General features: G+C 38.5%; 1 long non-coding RNA gene across 3 annotated transcripts in view; it reads left to right on the forward strand.

Annotated features, from left to right (window-relative positions):
- Window positions 1–8,056, forward strand: part of LOC133654972 (uncharacterized) — a 95,779-nt gene extending 87,723 nt beyond the window's left edge. For all 3 annotated transcript variants that reach the window (XR_009826919.1, XR_009826917.1, XR_009826920.1), the window contains one exon: window positions 7,901–8,056. This is a non-coding gene — a long non-coding RNA (uncharacterized LOC133654972). The remainder of the gene's footprint in view (window positions 1–7,900) is intronic.
- Window positions 8,057–24,062: the final 16,006 nt, after the last annotated feature.

The raw sequence follows: 24,062 nt of genomic DNA on the forward strand, positions 1-24,062 counted from the left end.
GAAAAACCACTGCGAGGCGATCTCGTTTGTTCCCTGGCAGCTTGGACCGAGGCCTTGGTGACTCTGTGGCGCCCTCTAACAGCCCTCGCGGGATGGCGCTTTGATGCAAAGACAAGGAGGGTTATCGTGCATCTTAATCTTCCATAAGGTGATCTTTGGATGGGGTGTTCATACGAGAAGAAGAAGAAAAGACCAAGGTTTGCGTGTTTGTGAGAGTGCTGGGAGCTCGAGTTCACTACGGGGGCGTAAGCGTGTCAAGAAGAGCCCCTCCTTCCACCAGCACCCATCCGCAAGCCCGGGGCCTTTTTCCTGCAACATTAAAAAGCATAAACAGTCAATAGCGAATGCAACTGGCAGAAGGAGCAAGAGAGGGATTTAGAAAAACAGAAAAAGAAACAAGCGTTACACAACTCACGGCGAGATCACACAAACGGAGGTTGTGCTGAGCGTAGATCCGTCATTGGGGGTGCGGGCACGAAGGGGGAAGAAGGATGAGCACACCTGCCGCGATGACAGCGAGGTCAGATTGGCTCGCCACAAAAAAAAAAGGTGTTTCGAAAAGTGCATATGGCGCTAAGGCTGCTGCCGCGAACACATGCTCGCCATGCTAATGAGCGGCAGGCCCGTCTTGCGTTTAAAAGCAGACTTTTAAGACTTCCGTTTTCGAGATGTGAGGGCTTGTTTATCACGCATTGTTCTCGCGAGTCTCTCCTGCGTCTCTCAAGTTCTTTCAGACGGTATCTCTCCCGCAAACACTCAACACCTGGCTGGCTGGCTGGCTGACTTCAAGAGCGCCAAATCATCGGAGAAGTCTGCGCGCCGCCGTCTCCTTTTTAATCAGGCATTCAGCGCCCGCCTCACATGTTCAAGCGAGGGGGGGGGGAGGGGGGGCGCCTCTGTAAAGACGTCGTAAAGCGGAGACGCCGGGTAGAGGAACAGGTGCGGGACGGTGGACGTTCTGTTGTTTGTTTGAGTGCGATTATAAAAAGGTTGCTTGAGAAAGCTGCAGGACGATTTGACTGCGCCTCTATTTGTGGCATTACGGTAGCTAAGTCATAAAAGTCCACATGCCAACTATGAAGTCATTTGCGGAAACACCAGCGAGAATAACACAAATGAGCCATTTCACAGAATCTGTGCCATTTGCTTGTTGTAATTCTCTGAAATATAAACTTAAATTTCTGTCTTTTTTTATAACTCCAAATCTGATAATACACATATTGAACATCTCAAAATGCGTATTGGCCCATCTCTGTCAATTGTATTTATTTTTTAACAAAGTTCCTAACTAAAAAATGACGCATTTTAATAACAGGGCTGGGGCGGCGTGGCAAAGTTGGTAGAGTGGCCATGCCAGCAATCGGAGGGTTGCTGGTTACTGGGGTTCAATCCCCACCTTCTACCATCCTAGTCACGTCCGTTGTGTCCTTGGGCAAGACACTTCACCCTTGCTCCTGATGGCTGCTGGTTAGCGCCTTGCATGGCAGCTCCCGCCATCAGTGTGTGAATGTGTGTGTGAATGGGTGAATGTGGAAATACTGTCAAAGCGCCTTGAGTACCTTGAAGGTAGAAAAGCGCTATACAAGTATAACCCATTTATCATTTAAAGAAAAAGGAGTGAGTTTTTTGCATAGAATTAGTATATGCATGAAATATAGCTACAAAGTATTTATGCTAACAGCAAGATGACACAAAAAGTCAACAAAAAATATGTTTTAAAATAGGCAAATAACAAAATAAAATAATTCAGGTTACAGGAATGTGTGGAGATTTTAACAAAGAGGCTGTAACTGGTAAACAGGAATTATGACTAAAACATGGAAAAAATAAATAGTATATATTATCATTGACATATGGTTAAATAACTGTGTTTTGTTGTTTTTATTGTAAAGCTTTATTTCAGACACTAAACTCAAAGTCTGTATCTTATAAGCAAACAAAATGAATGTTCATACAAACAACAGCAGCTAACAGACATGCATACAGCAATAGCGTCCATTATATTGTCTCACATCAGCAATAATAGTTATTCATGTAGCCGTCATGTGATGTTAACTAAATGGCACAGCGAGATGTCCAACTTTAACCTCTTAAGGCACAAGCTGTTTGTTTACATGCTTTTTTTTTATTTCTCTTTGCTATTTGGGCTTACTGGACCCTAATTAGAATAAAAACTAAAAATCATCTTTTGATATGATGTACTTAGTCCATACTGTCATGTCTGTGTTCATGTTTTTGTTTGGCCATGTGCTGTTTTGTTTTTTGGACACTTCCTTAGTTCCTGGTTTCACTTCCTGGTTTTGTTTGTCACCATAGCAACCATTAGTTTCACCTGTTCCACGTTTGGACTCACACACACCTGTCTCACGTTTTCACAGTCATGTCATGCACGTGTTCACAGTTAGTCACGCACCTGTTTTCACTTTTCATGTCACTATATAGGCTTTTCTGTTTCTGTTGTTCGTCCTGGCGACATCATACATTCATGCCATGTTCACAGTTCCTTGTCACGTAAGTTTTTGTTTGTTTAATGTTCATAGTTCTCCGCCATTGTGCGCGCCTTTTGTTTTCTAGTCAAGTTTTGTACCTCCGCTGTGAGCGCCTTTTGTTTGTACCTTTTGTTTGAGTTTATAGTAATAATTAAACTATGTCTTTACCTGCACGCCACGTCCGTTCCATTTCTTTTGCTCCACGGGAGAGCAAACCACGCCACAGACCTAGTTTTGACAGATGTCGCCAGCACGAGAGCTCTCCCGCAAAAAAATGGGACAATTTTGACGAGGTAACGTGGGAGGTCCTGCGCGCCATGGAAGCCGAGACACTCCGCCATTCCCCCATGGAGCGCAGGGATCTCATGTGGGGTCCGACCGGCAAACTGGTGCCGATCAGCTCCCTTTGGTCCGAGGATGGCGCTGCGTCACCGCAGTCCCGGAAGCGCCGCTCCCAACGAAGGACGTCAGGGAGGGCTTCCACAAGCATTGGAAAGGACGCATCGTTCCCGCAAGCTCCTCCCCCTCCGGGCGGAAACGAGCTGCAGCCAGCCCGGCTTCCCCAGGACGACGTCACGCCGCTGCCAGTGGGTGACGTCATGGATTTTTTTCCCCTGAACTCTTTTTCTTGTCAGCCACATCCAACCAAAGACTCTAAATCCATGATTAAATATTACCAAGACATGTTTTTAGAAATCAGATCCTGTCAATCACAGTCACCCAATTTTCATGCCCCGCCCCCCAGGACTCATGCCACGCCCAAGTCAGAAATTTTTTTTTCACCCACAAAAGCCCAGGTGGGGGGGAACGAAAGACCTTTTGGACAATTTAGAGGGGAGGATTCTGCCCTCCTCCTGAACCCCCTCCGCCCACCCCAAAAGACGGTTCCAGACCGCGGGGAGCGCGTCTGGGATCCGCTCCTTGAGGGGGGGGCTAGGGCTGGGAATTGTTCAGGTGGGGTGGGTCAGCATCGTCACGCCAAGCCACAGCCTCCAGCACGACCACCACCACCTGTCTTTCGACCTGCCAAGCCACAGCCACCAGCACGACCCCCACCACCTGTCTTTCGACCTGCCAAGCCACAGCCACCAGCACGACCCCCACCACCTGTCTTTCGACCTGCCAAGCCACAGCCACCAGCACGACCCCCACCACCAGTCTTTCGTCACGCCAAGCCACAGCCACCAGCACGACCACCACCACCAGTTTTTCGACCATGCCAAGATCCACCTGCTCCACGCCCAGCTCCACGCCAAGCGCCACCAGTACCTGCTCCACGCCAAGCGCCGCCAGTACCTGCTCCACGCCAAGCGCCGCCAGTACCTGCTCCACGCCAAGCGCCGCCAGTACCTGCTCCACGCCAAGCGCCGCCAGTGGCTGCCCCACGACGCCAAGCGCCGCCCGTGGCTGCCCCACGCCGCCAAGCGCCGCCCGTGGCTGCCCCACGCCGCCAAGCGCCGCCCGTGGCTGCCCCACGCCGCCAAGTGCCGCCAGTGGCTGCCCCACGCCGCCAAGTGCCGCCCGTGGCTTCCCCACGCCGCCAAGTGCCGCCCGTGGCTTCCCCACGCCGCCAAGTGCCGCCCGTGGCTTCCCCACGCCGCCAAGTGCCGCCCGTGGCTTCCCCACGCCGCCAAGTGCCGCCCGTGGCTTCCCCACGCCGCCAAGTGCCGCCCGTGGCTTCCCCACGCCGCCAAGTGCCGCCCGTGGCTGCCCCACGCCGCCAAGTGCCGCCCGTGGCTGCCCCACGCCAAGACCAAAGCCAAGACCAAGACCCGCCAAGTGACCAAGACCAAGAACCGCCAAGTGACCAAGACCCACCAAGTGACCAAGACCAAGAACCGCCAAGTGACCAAGACCCACCAAGTGACCAAGACCAAGAACCGCCAAGTGACCAAGAACCGCCAAGTGACCAAGACCAAGAACCGCCAAGTGACCAAGACCAAGAACTGCCAAGTGACCAAGACCCGCCAAGTGACCAAGACCCGCCAAGTGACCAAGACCCGCCAAGTGACCAAGACCAAGAACCGCCAAGTGACCAAGACCCACCAAGTGACCATGACCAAGAACCGCCAAGTGACCAAGAACCGCCAAGTGACCTAGACCAAGACCCGCCAAGTGACCAAGACCCGCCAAGTGACCAAGACCAAGACCCGCCAAGTGACCAAGACCAAGAACCGCCAAGTGTCCAAGACCAAGACCAACCACGCCAAGTCCAAGACCAACCACGCCTAGTCCAAGTCCAAGACCAACCACGCCAAGTCCAAGACCAAGACCCACGCTGCCAAGACCATGACCCACGCTGCCAAGACCAAGACCGCCAAGGCCAAGACCACCCACGCCAAGACAAAGACCCCCCACGCCAAGCTTCGCCGCCTGACGCACCACGCCAAGCTTCGCCGCCTGACGCACCACGCCAAGCTTCGCCGCCTGACGCACCACGCCAAGCTTCGCCGCCTGACGCACCACGCCAAGCTTCGCCGCCTGCCACGACAACGCGCCCACCTCCTCGTCGGCCAAGGATGTGGCCATTCCATGGGCGTCCGCCACGCCAGGTGCGCCGACCTCCTCGTCTGCCACGAATGTGGCCATTCCCAGGTCGCCCACCTCGTCAGGTTCAGCGGCGGTCTACCCGCCGCCGCCACCTGACTCTGCCCCGGTGGATTCGGGGACACCTGGTCTGGCGACCCACCGCCATGTCCCCCTCCCCCCCTCCCATGACTCTTGATCCTGTTTTTTGTTTTTGGACATCTGGGATCTGTCCGTAAGGGGGGGGTTCTGTCATGTCTGTGTTCATGTTTTTGTTTGGCCATGTGCTGTTTTGTTTTTTGGACACTTCCTTAGTTCCTGGTTTCACTTCCTGGTTTTGTTTGTCACCATAGCAACCATTAGTTTCACCTGTTCCACGTTTGGACTCACACACACCTGTCTCACGTTTTCACAGTCATGTCATGCACCTGTTCACAGTTAGTCACGCACCTGTTTTCACTTTTCATGTCACTATATAGGCTTTTCTGTTTCTGTTGTTCGTCCTGGCGACATCATACATTCATGCCATGTTCACAGTTCCTTGTCACGTAAGTTTTTGTTTGTTTAATGTTCATAGTTCTCCGCCATTGTGCGCGCCTTTTGTTTTCTAGTCAAGTTTTGTACCTCCGCTGTGAGCGCCTTTTGTTTGTACCTTTTGTTTGAGTTTATAGTAATAATTAAACTATGTCTTTACCTGCACGCCACGTCCGTTCCATTTCTTTTGCTCCACGGGAGAGCAAACCACGCCACAGACCTAGTTTTGACACATACGTACACAAACGTGTACTTCATGTGTAGTGACATGCTAATTTTTATTTTTACGCTTTTTTTCCAAATTCCATTGTATGTTATACTCTTCTGACACCACCAGATAGCAGTATACGTGTCCACATAAACGGCCATAAGACCCCAATTCAGTAGTGTACTCTATTTTGGAAATAAGAGCTAAAACGTGCTGTCCACGCATGTGGCCAATAAAGCCTTTAGAGGTTTTAATGTTAAAAAAAGAAAAAAGAATCAAGCATTTTGGTAAAGCCATTCAAATATATATTTTATAGCATTAGAAGACTCACTGTTAATCTTTGTTCGTCGATTGAATAAGGATGAAGGGAAAAAAAATAAGTTACCGCATTAAACGTAAGAAAAACCAAAAGCGGAAGTGACACTTACAAAATAAAATGTTACAAAATGAGAGTGAAAAAACACTAAACACACCACCATTTAAAGCACTCGTGGGCCACATGTGGCCCGAAAGCCATGGGTTTGACAAATGTTTTAGGTAACAGGAATAAGTGAAAACCCTGAAAGACAAATAAAGTTAAAAAAAACCCAAACTATTAAAATAAATTTAAAAAACTAGATATGACGTCACAGCTGTTTTTCTTCTTTGCGGCTTAATTGACACGATGGTCAAGCAGCTTGAGCGTAGCATTAAAACAAGTGAGAGTGAGTTTAGAGTCCTGAAAGAAGTGGCTCATAGAGGTAATAAAGTCAGGAAAAAACTAAGGTGTGTTGAAGAAAATGTTTTTTGAAAATACGGACCATGCTTGTGTCTGCAGCAATCACTTTGTAAAATGTTTGTTTGAACATTTGATTTGTTTGAGAAACTTTCTGTGAAGCAGTCGAGTTATATTAGTCGTGTTTGATAGCAGAACTAAACGCAAAGAAAGGACAATATATCACATTAGTTTTTTTGTTCTTTTGTAGTTGTTACATCTACATATAACTACGAAGACCTGTTTGTGCAAATAAACTAACATCGTGTTAAATCCTAATAATAAATATTGTGATTGTTGGTGCAATCCAACGTATGTTTGTTGTTGATTTTCATAACAGAAACTAAAAGCTTAGTTGTTGTTTGACATTTGACATGGATGACCACATTATAGCGTCTTTGGTGATATTTGTTAGCATCAAGAAAATATCCTTATTCGTATCAATAAACTAGATGAATAAATATCTCGTAGGCTCAACAGCATATACTGAATCTTGATATCGCTAGCAAGCATTGTTGAACAACAAGGACATCTATAGCTAAATAATGACAGAAAATTTGAACTTCACATCATAAAAACAACAGCGGACATAAATTGTAGATGGGACTAATATTTGTAGCAGGAAATCAACTGCAAACAAACGTATCCTTTTTCTCATTAGCGTCGATCACAGCAGCACGGCACTCGTTATGCCAGTCAAATACGTTTCTTAACGATGCACGAATAAGTCCAAATTTGTCTTTCACAGATTAATGTCTAATTTGTGCACCCCTCAGATGTTAATACATGATGTGCCTCCAATCTTTTCTTTTCTAAATACCGACAGTTTAAATATTTTTTTTAAATATTTTTCTTAAGAGTGTAAAAATCCACTCCATCCCATTTTAAATATTTTTTCATGATCACTTTTACATTGGCCTCTAAACCTTTCAAATTAAGCCTAAATCTGCACCGATTCAGGTAAATAAACAGTAGTCTAATGGGGGTAAGACAGGGGTGTCAAACTCATTTTCAATGAAGGCCACATCGCAGTAATGGTTGCTTTCAGAGGGCCGCGTTTTTAAAATTAATTTACATTATGCATGCGGGTAATAACCTGTGATTAATCATGATTAATCAAAATGCGTATGCATTTGATTATTAATTTTTTTTAATGTATAACTTGCTTTAAAATCATAAATAAAGGTGACAAGCAGATATTTAACGATTTGTTTTTATCTCACAAAAATAGTTTTGCAATTCAGTATGTAATAATATAATTGGCATGATCTGATAATATTATAGTTTAAAATATGCTTTTTTTTTTCTGTGAAAACTGAAAGAACGAATGCATTTATTAAAAAAATTATAATAATAATTTTTATTTTATTAAAAAACATTTTTTTCCAGGCTTTCGCAGGCCACATAGAATGATATGGCGGGCCAGAACTGGCCCCCGGGCCTTGACTTTGACACCTGTGGGCTAAGACCATCGCCTGAAACCCAGAAGTGCCCGGATGTGCCTCTTGGTCATGTGATTGCAACCCACCTATAAGGAAAAACACAGATATGGTATGTAAGAAAAATCCTTTCTAAACGATTTATGAAAGATTTTGTGAGTAACTTTTCCAGTGGTTATGGGAATTTGAATTGTTTGATGTTTTTTTTTACTAAATATGCAAACAGATCAATATGCAGGACCCTTTGCTTAAAAAAATGAAGGAAAAAAATTTAGATAACTTTGTCGTGCAATTTAATTTCCTGGCATCAAATCGGTGGAATGGCTGAAAAAAAAGGCTAATAATTTAATAATCAGTCACAAGCAGAATAAAAATGTTTTTAATCATTTTACCTAAAATGGAGAAACGCAACATCAAAAGCTTTAACTGTACAAATGTTAAATCGTAAAAAAACACATTTTCTGACACATTTTTCAGTAAAAAGCTGCCGTTACCTACAGACGACATCTGTAAAGCTAAACATTTTTTTTTACTTTAAGCTGGTTGTCGTGCTCTCCATTTGTTCAACGACGTGTCGAAATATAATTTTTAATAGTTTTAGTTTACTTTAGCATCGTCCATTCAAAAGCCCATTAAGATAATTGCTAATTTAGCATCGCTTCAAAAGCCGTGACGGTGACAGACTTAAGACATCCGTACTATTCAGATTTATATTTTAGCCGAACCTTTTCTCTAAAGATATAATGTCTAAAAAAAACATGTATTCTTTCTGAGTTTGAGAAAAGTTGCCCATTTATTGTGTTTTGTTTACTTTTACAATTAATTGTCAAATTGATTAATTCATTGTTTATTACATGGGTATTCTTTTGGCAGTAGTACTTATAGAGAGAAATACAACAACAAAAAACAAATACTTGATAATAATTTAATTTGTGTTGGGTCACATATATTTTTTTTTCCCCCTCCTTTATAGAATGTTCTCCTGGTTCATGCCCAAACAAAAGTTCCTTCCTCTCTCAGTACAGTTTCCCTTTCCAGAGCAAGACTCCATCTTTTAAACATCGGTAGGAAGGGGAACAATAAATCTGTGAAAGTGTGAAATTTGACTCCCACCCAGCGGAATAGCGGCCCTCCTTCTTGTGTTGTCAAACAGAATGACTAAACACGCTCATTCACGCGCTCCCACGACAGCGCTACTTTATTAATTTATAACGTTATCGGCGCACGCACGCCGCGTGATTGACAATGCGATAAATTTTATTTGAATACGGCTGACATGAATTATGTAACTGGCGGTGGCTTTGTTGTCTCCTTCCAGCACGTGGTATGCCCCCCCCCCAAGATAACATATTGCAGAGTGGAAGATATTGAGAAGCGCTAACGCCTCGCTGAGTACTAAACACAGAAATACGCTTCAGCGTCACACTGAGGCGAAACAAAAAGGCCTCGCTAATACGTCAGCTAGGCCGAAATGTACATAAAACACTTATTACTTAGCCATAACGGCTAATATTACAGTTATGCCCATGCAGACGTTTCTTGACTGCAATATAACATATAAGCTTCAGAACTTGTTTAAAATGAAATTGCAGCCAATCTGCAGATGCAACTGAGATTTTAAATTAATATCGGTAGTAGTAGTTTGGAACAATCTGGCTATTGAATTGTTTGTTTAACATGGGTGGACTTGCTATATTGCTGCCCCCTATTGGTTGGGAGGGTGGTATATGCAGGAGCATTGACTTACACATGGATCTTTTTATTTTGAGTACATTTTAAAATGCTAAAAATGATTTCCAGTGATATAAAATGTTTTAAATATATAAATGTTAGCTCGATGGGGACATTTGTTTGGTCACAACTTACAAGTTGGCAGTACGAAATTAGCTTGTAAAATTAGAACTGTCATCATATAGTACTGGAAAAATTTAATATTTGCTTGTTTGTTTACCATGGGTCGGTTAATTATCATTATAATCAATATTAATATTGTTATTGGTATTATTAGTAGTACTAGTTGTAATAACAGTAGTAGTAATAATGATAATTATCATTATTATTCAAATTCTTATTCGTATTCCTATCCTTCTTATTCTTTGTGTTATTCTTATGCATCTTATTTTTATTTTGTATTATTATTTTTATTGTTTTTATTATTATGATTATTATTATCATCTTTATTATTATGCTTAAAACAAAGTGTGTTTTTGTGTTTTAAGTGGTTCTATTACACTGTTTATTTTTTTAAAACAATATAGACATTTAATTAAAAAACAAAAAAACATTACACACTTTAATTCTAATTATGGTTCATGTTTTATGTGTTGGTTTTGTGGATTTTTTTAAATAAAGCAAAACATGTTCTAGACCAAAAATCACTTCATATTCTCTACTGCTCACTAGTGTTACCATATCTGAGTTACTGTGTAGAAATATGGGGAAATAATTACAAAAGTACACTTCATTCATTAACGGTGTTACAAAAAAGATCAGTTAGAATAATACATAATGTTGGATATAGAGAACATACAAACCCTTTATTTATTGAATCAAAAATACTGAAATTCCACGACATAGTGAATTTGCAAACAGCTAAAATTATACACAAAGCAAACTATAACCTGCTACCCAAGAATATACAACAATTCTTCTCAAAAAAAAGAGGAGAAATATAATCTTAGAGGAAAAACGTAATTTAAAACATTTGTTTGCACGTACAACACTTAAGACCTTCAGTATATAAGTATGTGGAATTAAATTATGGAATGGATTAAGCAAAGCAATCAAACAATGTACTAATATGATCCACTTCAAGAAACTCTTCAAACTTAAAGTGTTTACAAAGTACAAAGAAGAAGAACCATGACAAACATTCTCAATTTATTTCATCCATCCATTCATTCATTCTTAAAGTAATCTTACTTATCTCATCATATGAAATATGACTTACTTCACCAATTATTATTATTAAATTCTTACTATTATTTATTTATTTATTTTTATTGTGATTACTTATGGAGTTTATTGTGAAAAAATTGTGAACAGGAAGTGAACAAAAAGTTTTGCAACTGTTATGTAAAGAAAAGGGGTAGGATTAAATAAGCTCTGCTTCTTCCTACTCCTTTTCGAACATGTTGAAAAGAGAAACTGGAAATTGTGATGTATCATGTTGTATGCTTGCATGTTCCAAATAAACTCAAACTCAAACTCAAACTCAAAAGGGAAATGTATTAAATTTAGGAAAAATTAATTTGTAATAATAATTCAGTATATTTGCATTGCAGTTTTGTAGGTTCTAAAGAATACTATCATTATTTATTAAAATAGGATTTTGAGAAATGGTGAACAAAATAACAATTTCATGAGTTGAAAGCATTGTTGTGGTGTACTCCTTTTAAATTTACAGAAATTATTCTAGCTGTTAGACAATAAAGGAAATCACAATCATGACAATTAAAGCAGCAAAGTTGGTGAAAAGATCCAATATTGGAATCACAGCCGAAATGTTTGGCCGCCATTCTGCTGATCATTAAGAATAAAAAAAATAATAAAACAAAGAAATAAAAAAATCTAGTACATGTTATATATTATCAGTAGACAAGAATAACAATACATAAGTCAACAAAAAGCAGCGTTGTTGTATCTGATATCTGCAGTAAAACAACGTTTTACCTTTTAACAACACTGCTCCTACATCCACAAGATTGCTGTTTTAAAGATTAAACACATGTGAGTGGTCTTTATAAAAAAAAAGGGCTGTCAAATGTCAAGCGGTTATCAAAGTGCAGACATGTTGTCTTTTCTCCCAGCAAAGGACGACTAACCTTTTAGTCAGACAGTGGAAGTCATCTTTTCAGCATTTCTCCCTTTCTCTCTGAGCCGTATAAGCAACTCTTGAATAAAGACAACCTAAAAATCCTACAATAAAAAAACGTATTTTTCATAGATATACTAACCTCCTGCTTTTGGTTGTAGTGTGTCAAAGAAAAATGTAGGATGGGTACTTTGAGACTGAAATAATGCTACACTTATGTTACATGGCCTTTCCTTTTAACAACACTCAGTAAACGTTTGGGAACTGAGGAGACCAATTTTTGAAGCTTTTCAGGTGGAATTCTTTCCCATTCTTGCTTGATGTACAGCTTCAGTTGTTCAACAGTCCGGGGTCTCCGTTGCGGTATTTTAGGCTTCATAATGTGCCACACATTTTCAATGGTAGACAGGTCTAGACTACGTAAGTTACCCGTTTTTCACAGATGCTGGCTTTTGCACTTTGCGCCTATAACAATCTGGATGGTTCTTTTCCTCTTTGGTCCTGAGGACACAACGTCCATAGTTTCCAAAAACAATTTGAAATGTGGACTCGTCAGACCACAGAACACTTTTCCACCTTGCATCAGTCCATCTTAGATGAGCTCGGGCCCAGCGAAGCGTTTCTGGGTGTTGTTGATAAATGGCTTTTGCTTTGCATAGTAGAGCTTTGACTTGCACTTACAGATATGACAAACTATAGTTACTGACAATGGTTTTCTGAAGTGTTCCTGAGCCCATGTGGTTGATATCCTTTACACACTGATGGCGGTTTTTGATGCAGTACCGCCTGAGGTACTGCATATCATGGCTTACGTGCAGTGATTTCTCCAGATTCTCTGAACTTGTTGATGATATTACAGACCGTAGGAGGTGAATTCTCTAAATTCCTTGCAATAGCTCGTTGAGAAATGTTGTTCTTAAACTGTTCGACAATTTGCTCACGCATTTGTTTACAAAGTGGTGACCCTCGCCCCATCTTTGTTTGTGAATGACTGAGCATTTCATGGAAGCTGCTTTTATACCCAATCATGGCACCCACCTGTTCCAAATTAGCCTGTTCACCTGTGGGATGTTCCAAATTAGTGTTTGATGAGCATTCTTCAACTTTCTCAGTCTTTTTTGCCACTTGTGCCAGCTTTTTTGAAATATGTTGCAGGCATAAAAATCGAAATGAGCTAATATTTGCAAAAAATAACAAATTTTTGCAGTTTGAATGTTAAGTATCTTGTCTTTGCAGTCTATTCAATTACATATAAGTTGAAAAGGATTTGCAAATCATTGTATTTTGTTTTTATTTACAATTTTCACAACGTGCCAACTTCACTGGTTTTGGGTTTTGTAGTATGCTACAGAACATTGTTAGGTATCAAACTGTAACTCAAATTTTAATTAAAACCCTTTTGTTAGTGGTAGCAGTCCTATGTGAGCATAAATAGTATTTACATTTATTGAAATGTACATTTGTAACACACCAGCTGGCATATTTCAGTGCCACTCATATTTTAAGAACATTCTGTCTTATTTCTGTCATTTGTTCCGGTGTCTTGGAACCGTTGTTCAAGTCCCATCAAAGCAACAAAGGAGAGAAACAAGAGGGTGAGGACTTGAATAATAGCCTAGATTTTCTTAGGAGGCCATATTTGTATTTTCATTCTGTTATTACTAGTAATCATTATTAGTAACAGTTGTATCAGGGGATTGCTTTTATATGCTGTGATGCATTATCCCAGTTTTACACACTTGGTCACTGAATTTACCATTTTTTGTGTGTTTTTGACGACAACAGGCAAAAGTGTGATGATAACCATAGAACCGTGAAGGGAACCTGTCTCAGCATAGTAACGTGTCTGGCTGCTCAATGACAACGAGCGACACAGTTTGCAAAAAAGTGGGTAGTAGATTTGATTTATTCAATGTTTATTACACATGCAACTTATTTTGAGTCTTGTATGAAAGTGCAAAGGTCACCAAGTGGTTTTATGATAATTTGGTTGGCAGTTGAGGACAATTACTTATGAAATTTTAACAGGCACATTTATGATTTATAAATACTGAATGTCTAAAACTAATTTTTAATTGTACTAATGAAAAGGTTTACATCAGGGGTCCCCGAACTTTTTGACTCGGGGGGCCGCATTGGGTTAAAACAATTTGGCCAGGGGCCGGGCTATATATATATATATATATATATATATATATATATATATATATATATATATATATATATATATACACACACACTACCGTTCAAAAGTTTGGGGTCACCCAAACAATTTTGTGGAATAGCCTTCATTTCTAAGAACAACAATAGACTGTCGAGTTTCAGATGAAAGTTCTCTTTTTCTGGCCATTTTGAGCGTTTAATTGACCCCACAAATGTGATGCTCCAGAAACTCAATCTGCTCAAAGGAAGGTCAGTTTTGTAGCTTCTGTAACGAGCTAAACTGTTTTCAGATGTGTGAACATGATTGCACAAGGGTTTTTTAATCATCAATTAGCCTTCTGAGCCAATGAGCAAACACATTGTAACATTAGAACACTGGAGTGATAGTTGCTGGAAATGGGCCTCTATACACCTATGTAGATATTGCACCAAAAACCAGACATTTGCAGCTAGAATAGTCATTTACCACATTAGCAATGTATAGAGTGTATTTCTTTAAAGTTAAGACTAGTTTAAAGTTATCTTCATTGAAAAGTACAGTGCTTTTCCTTCAAAAATAAGGACATTTCAATGTGACCCCAAACTTTTGAACGGTAGTGTACATATATATATATATATATATATATATATATATATATATATATATATATATATATATATATATATATATATATATATGTACATGTACATGTACATATATATATATATATATGTACATGTACATATATATATATATATATTCCTCGCGCATTAATTGACTGAAAGAGCGCGCACTTTGCCGATGATGTCACGTTATCGATGGGAAAATTCATTTTTAGACCGTATTATTTGCCTGAGCGGCTCAGAGACACCGAAAGTAACAAGCGGTAGAAAATGGATTAGAAAGGACAGAATAAAAATATATATATATTATTTTATAATTGTATTTTTTTTTAACTTGGGACTTCCCGCGGGCCGGGTTTTGGACGCTGGTTTATCCGTATCCGGCCCACGAGCCGTAGTTTGGGGACCCCTGGTCTATATTATAACATTTTTAATATTTATTTTTAATATTTATAATAGTGATATTTAATAATTGTTAATACAAACATTTAGCTAATTAATCAGAAGTAATATAATCATTACTTTATCATTTAAAAAATGAGAAAATATTTAATTTGAACCCTTTATCGACCCCGAAAGGGACAAGCGGTAGAAAATGGATGGATGGCACTTTATATTACTGTATAATCCTTAACACATTATATTATCATCATTACCATTCAAGTTACCTAATATGCTTCCTTGCGCTATAAACTAAACACACCAAAAAATGAACAATGTATATATTTTTGGAGCATTTTAATTTTTTTTAAAACAAATGCTGTGTCCTCTTTGGGGGGGGGGGGGTTTAACTGATAAGAACGTCCAGCAGCTGTCTGGTCGAGCTGCCTTTGGTGTCCCGTTGAGGGTCTAAACATGGCGGCCTAAACATGAATCTCATTCATGTCAAAAAGGCGATAAAACGGCAGTTTGGTTTGACTTATTTGTGTGTTTTCTCTTCCCCGGCTTCTTCTGGCCTTTATTGCGTCTCCTCCAACAAAAAGACAGCCTAGCCTGCCTGCAGAGCCGCTCTGGGACGGACCTGTCAATCACGCCTGACAACATGTACGTTCAAATTTCAAAGCGGCCTCAAAGGCGGAGCGTGACAGGCAAGCTTTTTGAAAGTGGCTGTAGCGCTCGGCGGCGACAGCCAGCGGAGGCAGCAAAAAACAAACTAGAAAACACAAAAACAGCGTCGTGGGCAGGGAGGAGGGATCCAAAAAGTTAAAAGCTTAAAAAAAAAAGAGCAAAAGAATGTGGGTCTTGATGATGGGAATTAGATTTCTCCCTTTGGTGTGTCATGGTTTTTTAATTTGGCTCCCACGAGAAGAAGAAGAAGAAAAAGTGGGGAAAAAGTGAAGCTAATCCTCGGAGGCTTACTGACATCGCCAGCATACCTTTAAGACGTAAAGCAGGGATGTTTATAACATGCTTGATTCCATCGCACGTTACCTATGCAATCATTCCCAGTAGCAATGTGTTTACTTTTAGTGGAACACATGAATTGGAGATGTATGCCTTTCAAATCCCAAAAATTGACAAGTCATTCTTGCTATAGAAGAGCGAGCTACGTAGATTTTTTAAAAAAGAAGCTACTTTTTTCATGGAACACACGGAATCCGATCTTTCTTGAATCATTTGAGCACATCGAATGATTAAATCAGATAGATATATTGCAGTCTGATAGTTTCCGACAATTTACAGAGAAAATGAAGGCTAGCATCATCAGTTTTAGACTCAGTTGTAGACAAAAAAGCTTCATATGGAATCCGATCTTTTCCCAAATAGTTTTAACATGTGGTCCTAAATCCGATATAGATTTTGCAGTTTCAAGCATCAGATACTGTAGAGTCCGACAATTTACTTACAAAATGAAGGCTAGCCCTTCAAGTCATAGACACTGTGCAAAAAAGACTACACATGAAATCCGATTTTTTTGCCCTTCTAATAGATTTAGAATTTTTCTTAATACGATCGCTTGTTGAAAGAACAGGTCTAGGTGTAAGAGTTATTATTAGTTACTTTTCATTCGCAGAATGGAAGGTTAGTTCCTCTTGCTATAGAAGAACAAGGCTATTACGTTAATGTTACAGTAAGAAATGGCGGACCTTTTCCATGGAAGTACATAGAATCCGATCTTTTACGGAATCATTTCAACACATGGCCCTAAATTAGAAACATATTTTGCAGTCAAAAGCATCTGATAGATTCCGACAATTTATGGGAGTTGTACTTGACTTCAAGTTGTAGACACTGCGCAAAAAAAAGCTTCACGCGGAATCCGATCTTTGCCCCATCTGAGAGATTTTGAATATTTCCCAATACGTACTGTTGTTGAAACAACAGTTCTTGATGTCAGAGTTAGTGTTAGTATTTTTCCGTTCGCAAAATAGGTTATTTGCTTTGCTAAAGAAGAACGAGACGACGTTGATGCCGCAGTAAAAAATGGTCGACTTTTTCAGGGGAAGTACAGAGAATCGTTGTTTCAAAACATGGTCCTAAATCGGATACAGATTTTGCAGTCTGAAGCATCAGATACTGTAGATTCCGAAAATTTACAGGAGTTGTACTTACAAAATGAAGGCTAGCCCTGCAAGTCATAGACACTGTGCAAAAAAGACTACACATGGAATCTGATCTTTTGCCCTTCCAATAGATGTTGAAGTTTTCTTAATACGATCACTTATTGAAAGAACAGATCTAGGTGTAAGAGTTATGATTAGTTGCTTTTCATCCGCAAAATGGAAGGTTAGTTCCTCTTGCTAGAGAAGAACGAGGCTACTATGTTAATGTTACAGCAAGAAATGCCGGACGTTTTCCGTGGAAGTACATAGAATCCGATCTTTTCCCGAATCGTTTCAACACATGGCCCTAAATTAAAAACATATTTTTCAGTCTAAAGCATCTGATAGATTCCGACAATTTATGGGAGTTGTATTTCAAGTTGTAGACACAGCGCATAAAAAAAAGTTTACACGGAATCCGATCTTTGCCCCATCCGAGAGATTTTGAATATTTCCCAATACGAATTGTTGTTGAAAGAACAGTTCTTGACGTCAGAGTTAGTGTTAGTATTTTTCCGTTCGCAAAATAGGTTAATTGCTTTGCTAAAGAAGAACGAGATGACGTTGATGCCGCAGTAAAAAATGGTCGACTTTTTCAGGGGAAGCACAGAGAATCGTTGTTTCAAAAAGTGGTCCTAAATCAAAATACATATTTTTCAGTCTGAAGCATCTGATAGAATTTGACAATTTACGGGAGTCGTGCTCACAAAATGAAGGCTAGCACTTCGAATCGTAGACAATGCGTAAAAATAGCTGTACGTGGAATCAGAATTTTCCCCATCTGAGAGACTTGGAATATTTCCAGTACAATTTCTTGTTGAAAGAACAGATCTTGTTGTAAGAGTTCTTATTAGTGATTTTTCATTTGCAAAATGGGAGGTCAGTTCCATTGGCCATAGAAGAACAAGTCTACGTTGATGCTACAGTAAAAAAAATGTCCGACTTTATCTTTGGAACCACAAGGAATTCCATATTTTCAGGAACGTTTCAACTAAATCAAATGTAGATTTTGCAGTCTGTAGCATTTTATAGATCCCAACAATTTACGGAAATTGTACTTACATAATGAAGGCTAGCATCTGAAGTTGTAGACACTGTGTGGAAAAAAAACCTTTACATATAACTAGACCTTTTCCCTATGCAATAGATTTTGAATTTCAAAAACATTTTTTTTGCTGAACCCACAGATGTACTTACAAAATGGAGGTTATACTGTAAAATCATTGACACTGCACACAAACAAAAGCTTTACATGGAGTCCGGATCTGTTCGGTATTCGATACATATTGAATACTGTACTTCTTAATCTGATCTCCTGTCAAATTGACAGACAGGAAATTAGATAATCTAGATGTTAGGTTTTTTTTCGTTATTTTATTCATTATATATTGAAAATTAGCAACTTTTTTGCCTGAACCAGTGGAATGGAGTCCGATCTTTTCCCAAAGCGCTTCTAACTTTCCCCAATCCGACCTCCGCCTACGCAATCATATCAGCAATTAGTAGACCATGACGTCATATATTTACAAGTTTTATTGTCCTTTGCAAAACGTTGTGGTATTCTTTTCCTTTTTGTCTTTTTCATGGCAAGCTAGCTCTTTTTAAGACTTTTTCCCAGAAATGTGACATCTTAAAGCAAATGTAACCCTATCTTTCATCAAATCTTTTCAATATCTGCCCCTGGATCCGATAAATGTCAGTCTGAACATAACCGACCATAGCAACGATGACTTTAATCGACCTTCGTCACATAAATGCACTGACTGATATTTTTATTTTGTATTTTGACAAATGAAACAAAGCCAGCTGAAAGATCCCCTTTTCTGATTTGTTTCAACATGTGCTCCTAAATCTGACAAATGACAGATATTTGGCAAGTATCGTAATTTTTAAGACTTCAGTCGACACAAGGGTATGCTTCCGAATCATCACAATCCCGCCACTTTTTGCTCCACTTCCTGGCAAACCTCGCGATTACTGCGCAACAAAACACAGACATTTGTAACTCGCGTGTAACTCATTACTTGCTCGGAAACTTTCAACATCGGAATGACTGTATTAAATCAGTGTATTCAATGCAAATTGTGTTAAAGTGCTAAAATAATCAAATTGTTCTGACTTGTTTTCATTTTAACAGCGGTACAAAAAAGTTGGTAGTATTTAGCTTCAAAAGAATTTACAGATATTTTCCTCACACATGTTTGAATACGTATCTGTTTAAGTGATTCGTGGATTAAAATCCACACTAAAAAATACTGGGTTATTTTGATAACCCAATTTATGAGTTGCTAGCATTGGGTTAAATTTTGGAGTTATTTTAGAGTTTTATGAATAGCAATCAATTTTTTGGGTTATAAGGTATTATTTCAACTAAATTTCTGGGTTTTCAAAATTATGAACCATTTTTGGGTTGATTTTCAACAAGTAACGCATTTTTGGGTAAAAGGCTTCTTTTTTAATTAAAAAGTAACTTTTTTCTTGAAGGGAATTTTGTTATGGATTAATCTCCATCCATCCATCCATTTCTACCGCTTGTCCCTTACGGGGTCTAATTAACATTATTTACAATCACCCAAATTTGAGTTAGCATAACTCAACTTTTGGGTTAAATAATTTACCCCAATAGTTTGGTTGGGATAACCCAACATTAAGTTATCATAACTCAACTTTTTGGTTAAGTAATTCAACGCAAAAATTGGGTTGAAAAAATTAACCCAAAATGTTGAGTTAAAATAACTCAAATAAGGGGTTGGTCCTTTTCTGAACCAGCAGTTGGGTTAAAATTGGGTTATTTTTTAACTCAACTTTTAGGTTAAATAATTCAACCCATAGTTTGGTTGGGAATAACCCAACATTAAGTTATCATAACTCAACTTTTTGGCTAAATAATTCAACGCAAAAGTTGGGTTGAAAAATTTAACCCGAAATGTTGAGTTACAATAACTCAAATAAGGGGTCGGTCCTTTTCTGAACCAGCAGTTGGGTTAAAATTGGGTTATTTTTTAACTCAACTTTTGGGTTAAATAATTCAACTCATAGTTTGGTTGGGAATAACCCAACATTAAGTTATCATAACTCAACTTTTTGGTTAAATAATTCAACACAAAAATTGGGTTGAAAAAATTAACCCAAAATGTTGAGTTAAAATAACTCAAATAAGGGGTTGGTCCTTTTCTGAACCAGCACTTGGGTTAAAATTGGGTCATTTTTTAACTCAACTTTTGGTTTAAATAATTCAACCCATAGTTTGGTTGGGAATAACCCAACATTAACTTATCATAACTCAACTTTTTGGTTAAATAATCCTACGCAAAAAAGTTGGGTTGAAAAAATTAACCCAAAATGTTGAGTTACAATAACTCAAATAAGGGGTCGGTCCTTTTCTGAACCAGCAGTTGGGTTAAAATTGGGTTATTTTTTAACTCAACTTTAGGGTTAAATAATTCAACTCATAGTTTGGTTGGGAATAACCCAACATTAAGTTATCATAACTCAACTTTTTGGTTAAATAATTCAACGCAAAAATTGGGTTGAAAAAATTTACCCAAAATGTTGAGTTAATATAACTCAAATAAGGGGTTCGTTCCATTCTGAACCAGCAGTTGGGTTAAAATTGGGTTGTTTTTTTAACTCAACTTTTGGGTTAAATAATTCAACCCAATAGTTTGGTTGGGAATAACCCAACATTAAGTTATCATAACTAAATTTTTTGGTTAAATAATTCAACGCAAAAGTTGGGTTGAAAAATTTTACCTGAAATGTTGAGTTAAAATAACTCAAATAAGGGGTTTGTCCTTTTCTGAACTTAGCAGTTGGGTTAAAATTGGGTTATTTTTTTAACTAAACTTTTGGGTTAAACAATTCAACCCATAGTTTGATTGGGAATAACCCAACATTAAGTTATCATAACTCAACTTTTTGGTTAAATAATTCAACACAAAAGTTGGGTTGAAAAAATTAACCCAAAATGTTGAGTTAAAATAACTCAAATAAGGGGTTGGTCCTTTTCTGAACCAGCAGTTGGGTTAAAATTGGGTTATATTTTAACTCAACTTTTGTGTTAAACAATTCAACCCATTATTTGGTTGGGAATAACCCAACATTAAGTTATCATAACTAAACTTTTTGGTTAAATAATTCAACGCAAAAGTTGGGATGAAAAAATTAACCCAAAATGTTGAGTTAAAATAACTCAAATAAGGGGTTCGTTCCATTCTGAACCAGCAGTTGGGTTAAAATTGGGTTATTTTTTAACTCAACTTTTGGGTTAAATAATTCAACTCATAGTTTGGTTGGGAATAACCCAACATTAAGTTATCATAACTCAACTTTTTGGTTAAATAATTCAACGCAAAAATTGGGTTGAAAAAATTAACCCAAAATGTTGAGTTAAAGTAACTCAAATAAGAGGTTGGTCCTTTTCTGAACCAGCAGTTGGGTTAAAATTGGGTTATTTTTTAACTCAACTTTTAGGTTAAATAATTCAACCCATAGTTTGGTTGGGAATAACCCAACATTAAGTTATCATAACTCAACTTTTTGGTTAAATAATTCAGCGCAAAAGTTGGGTTGAAAAATGTAACCCAAAATGTTGACTTACAATAACTCAAATAAGGGGTTGGTCCTTTTCTGAACCAGCAGTTGGGTTAAAATTGGGTTATTTTTTAACTCAACTTTTGGGTTAAATAATTCAACTCATAGTTTGGTTGGGAATAACCCAACATTAAGTTATCATAACTCAACTTTTTGGTTAAATAATTCAACGCAAAAATTGGGTTGAAAAAATTAACCCAAAATGTTGAGTTAAAATAACTCAAATAAGGGGTTGGTCCTTTTCTGAACCAGCAGTTGGGTTAAAATTGGGTTATTTTTTAACTCAACTTTTGGGTTAAACAATTCCACCAATAGTTTGGTTGGGAATAACCCAACATTAAGTTATCATAACTCAACTTTTTGGTTAAATAATTCAACACAAAAATTGGGTTGAAAAAATTAACCCAAAATGTTGAGTTAAAATAACTCAAATAAGGGGTTGGTCCTTTTCTGAACCAGCAGTTGGGTTAAAATTGGGTTATTTTTTAACTCAACTTTTAGGTTAAATAATTCAACCCATAGTTTGGTTGGGAATAACCCAACATTAAGTTATCATAACTCAACTTTGTGGTTAAATAATTCAAAGCAAAAATTGGGTTGAAAAAATTAACCCAAAATGTTGAGTTAAAATAACTCAAATAAGGGGTTGGTCCTTTTCTGAACCAGCAGTTGGGTTAAAATTGGGTTATTTTTTAACTCAACTTTTAGGTTAAATAATTCAACCCATAGTTTGGTTGGGAATAACCCAACATTAAGTTATCATAACTCAACTTTGTGGTTAAATAATTCAAAGCAAAAATTGGGTTGAAAAAATTAACCCAAAATGTTGAGTTAAAATAACTCAAATAAGGGGTTGGTCCTTTTCTGAACCAGCAGTTGGGTTAAAATTGGGTCATTTTTTAACTCAACTTTTAGGTTAAATAATTCAACCCATAGTTTGGTTGGGAATAACCCAACATTAAGTTATCATAACTCAACTTTTTGGTTAAATAATTCAACGCAAAAGTTGGGTTGAAAAAATTAACCCAAAATGTTGAGTTAAAATAACTCAAATAAGGGGTTGGTCCTTTTCTGAACTAGCAGTTGGGTTAAAATGGGGTTATTTTTTTAACTCAACTTTTGGGTTAAATAATTCAACCCAATAGTTTGGTTGGGAATAACCAAACATTTGTTATCATAACTCAATTTTTTGGTTAAATAATTCAACGCAAAAATTGGGTTGAAAAAATTAACCCAAAATGTTGAGTTAAAATCACTCAAATAAGGGGTTGGTCCTTTTCTGAACCAGCAGTTGGGTTAAATTGGGTTATTTTTTAACTCAAGTTTTGGGTTAAATAATTGAACCCATCCATAGTTTGGTTGGGAATAACCCAACATTAACTTATCATAACTCAACTTTTTGGTTAAATAATTCAACGCAAAAGTTGGGTTGAAAAAATTAACCCAAAATGTTGAGTTAAAATAACTCAAATAAGGGGTTGGTCCTTTTCTGAACCAGCAGTTGGGTTAAAATTGGGTTATTTTTTAAGTCAACTTTTGGGTTAAACAATTCCACCCATAGTTTGGTTGGGAATAACCCAACATTAAGTTATCATAACTCAACTTTTTGGTTAAATAATTATACGCAAAAGTTGGGTTGAAAAAATTAACCCAAAATGTTGAGTTAAAGTAACTCAAATAAGGGGTTGGTCCTTTTCTGAACCAGCAGTTGGGTTAAAATTGGATTATTTTTTAACCCAACATTTTTTAGTGTGTACAATAGAAGCATGCTTCAAAATAGGTGTTGCAGATTCAAAGCGTAGTACAAACGCAGCCCTGGACCACCTCCATCTTTTTCTGTCGTCTCTACGGGCCCCGTCCAAAAAAGCACACACAGTGGCTGGAAAACGCTACAAAGACACAATTTGTGCACTTTGACTGTGGTTTGGTTTGAAAGCAGCAGCATGTCGAGGGACGCGGGTCACGTCAGTCTGCCAGTGGGTTTTGTTTTTGTTTTTGTTGTTTTTTAAGCACTCCCTGGCTAAAACGACAGCACACATGCATACAGCTCTCACGTGTTACAAATGTTGACATGCAAGCAAACAAATGCACATCCAAAGCTGGCTTGCTGTATAAAGCAATAGTGGAGATGTCTATCATGGAGTCATTGCTTTGGCTTCTAGTGCCCTCTAGTGGATGGAATGATTCGATAATCTGAGCTATGGCAGAATAAGGCCATGTCCACATGAACACAGAGAGGTTTTTTTAAAAACACATATTTGGGGTTAAAACAATCTCCATCCACACAAGTGTAGTTTCATGAAAACATGACATTTTTGGTTTTTAGCTTGGAGTGAACTGTATCCAAATAAGGACATCTGAAAAAAAAAGTACAAAACAAGGAAGCCACAGATTTG

Source organism: Entelurus aequoreus, linkage group LG08, assembly GCF_033978785.1.
Source record: "Entelurus aequoreus isolate RoL-2023_Sb linkage group LG08, RoL_Eaeq_v1.1, whole genome shotgun sequence".
Lineage (NCBI taxonomy): Eukaryota > Metazoa > Chordata > Actinopteri > Syngnathiformes > Syngnathidae > Entelurus > Entelurus aequoreus.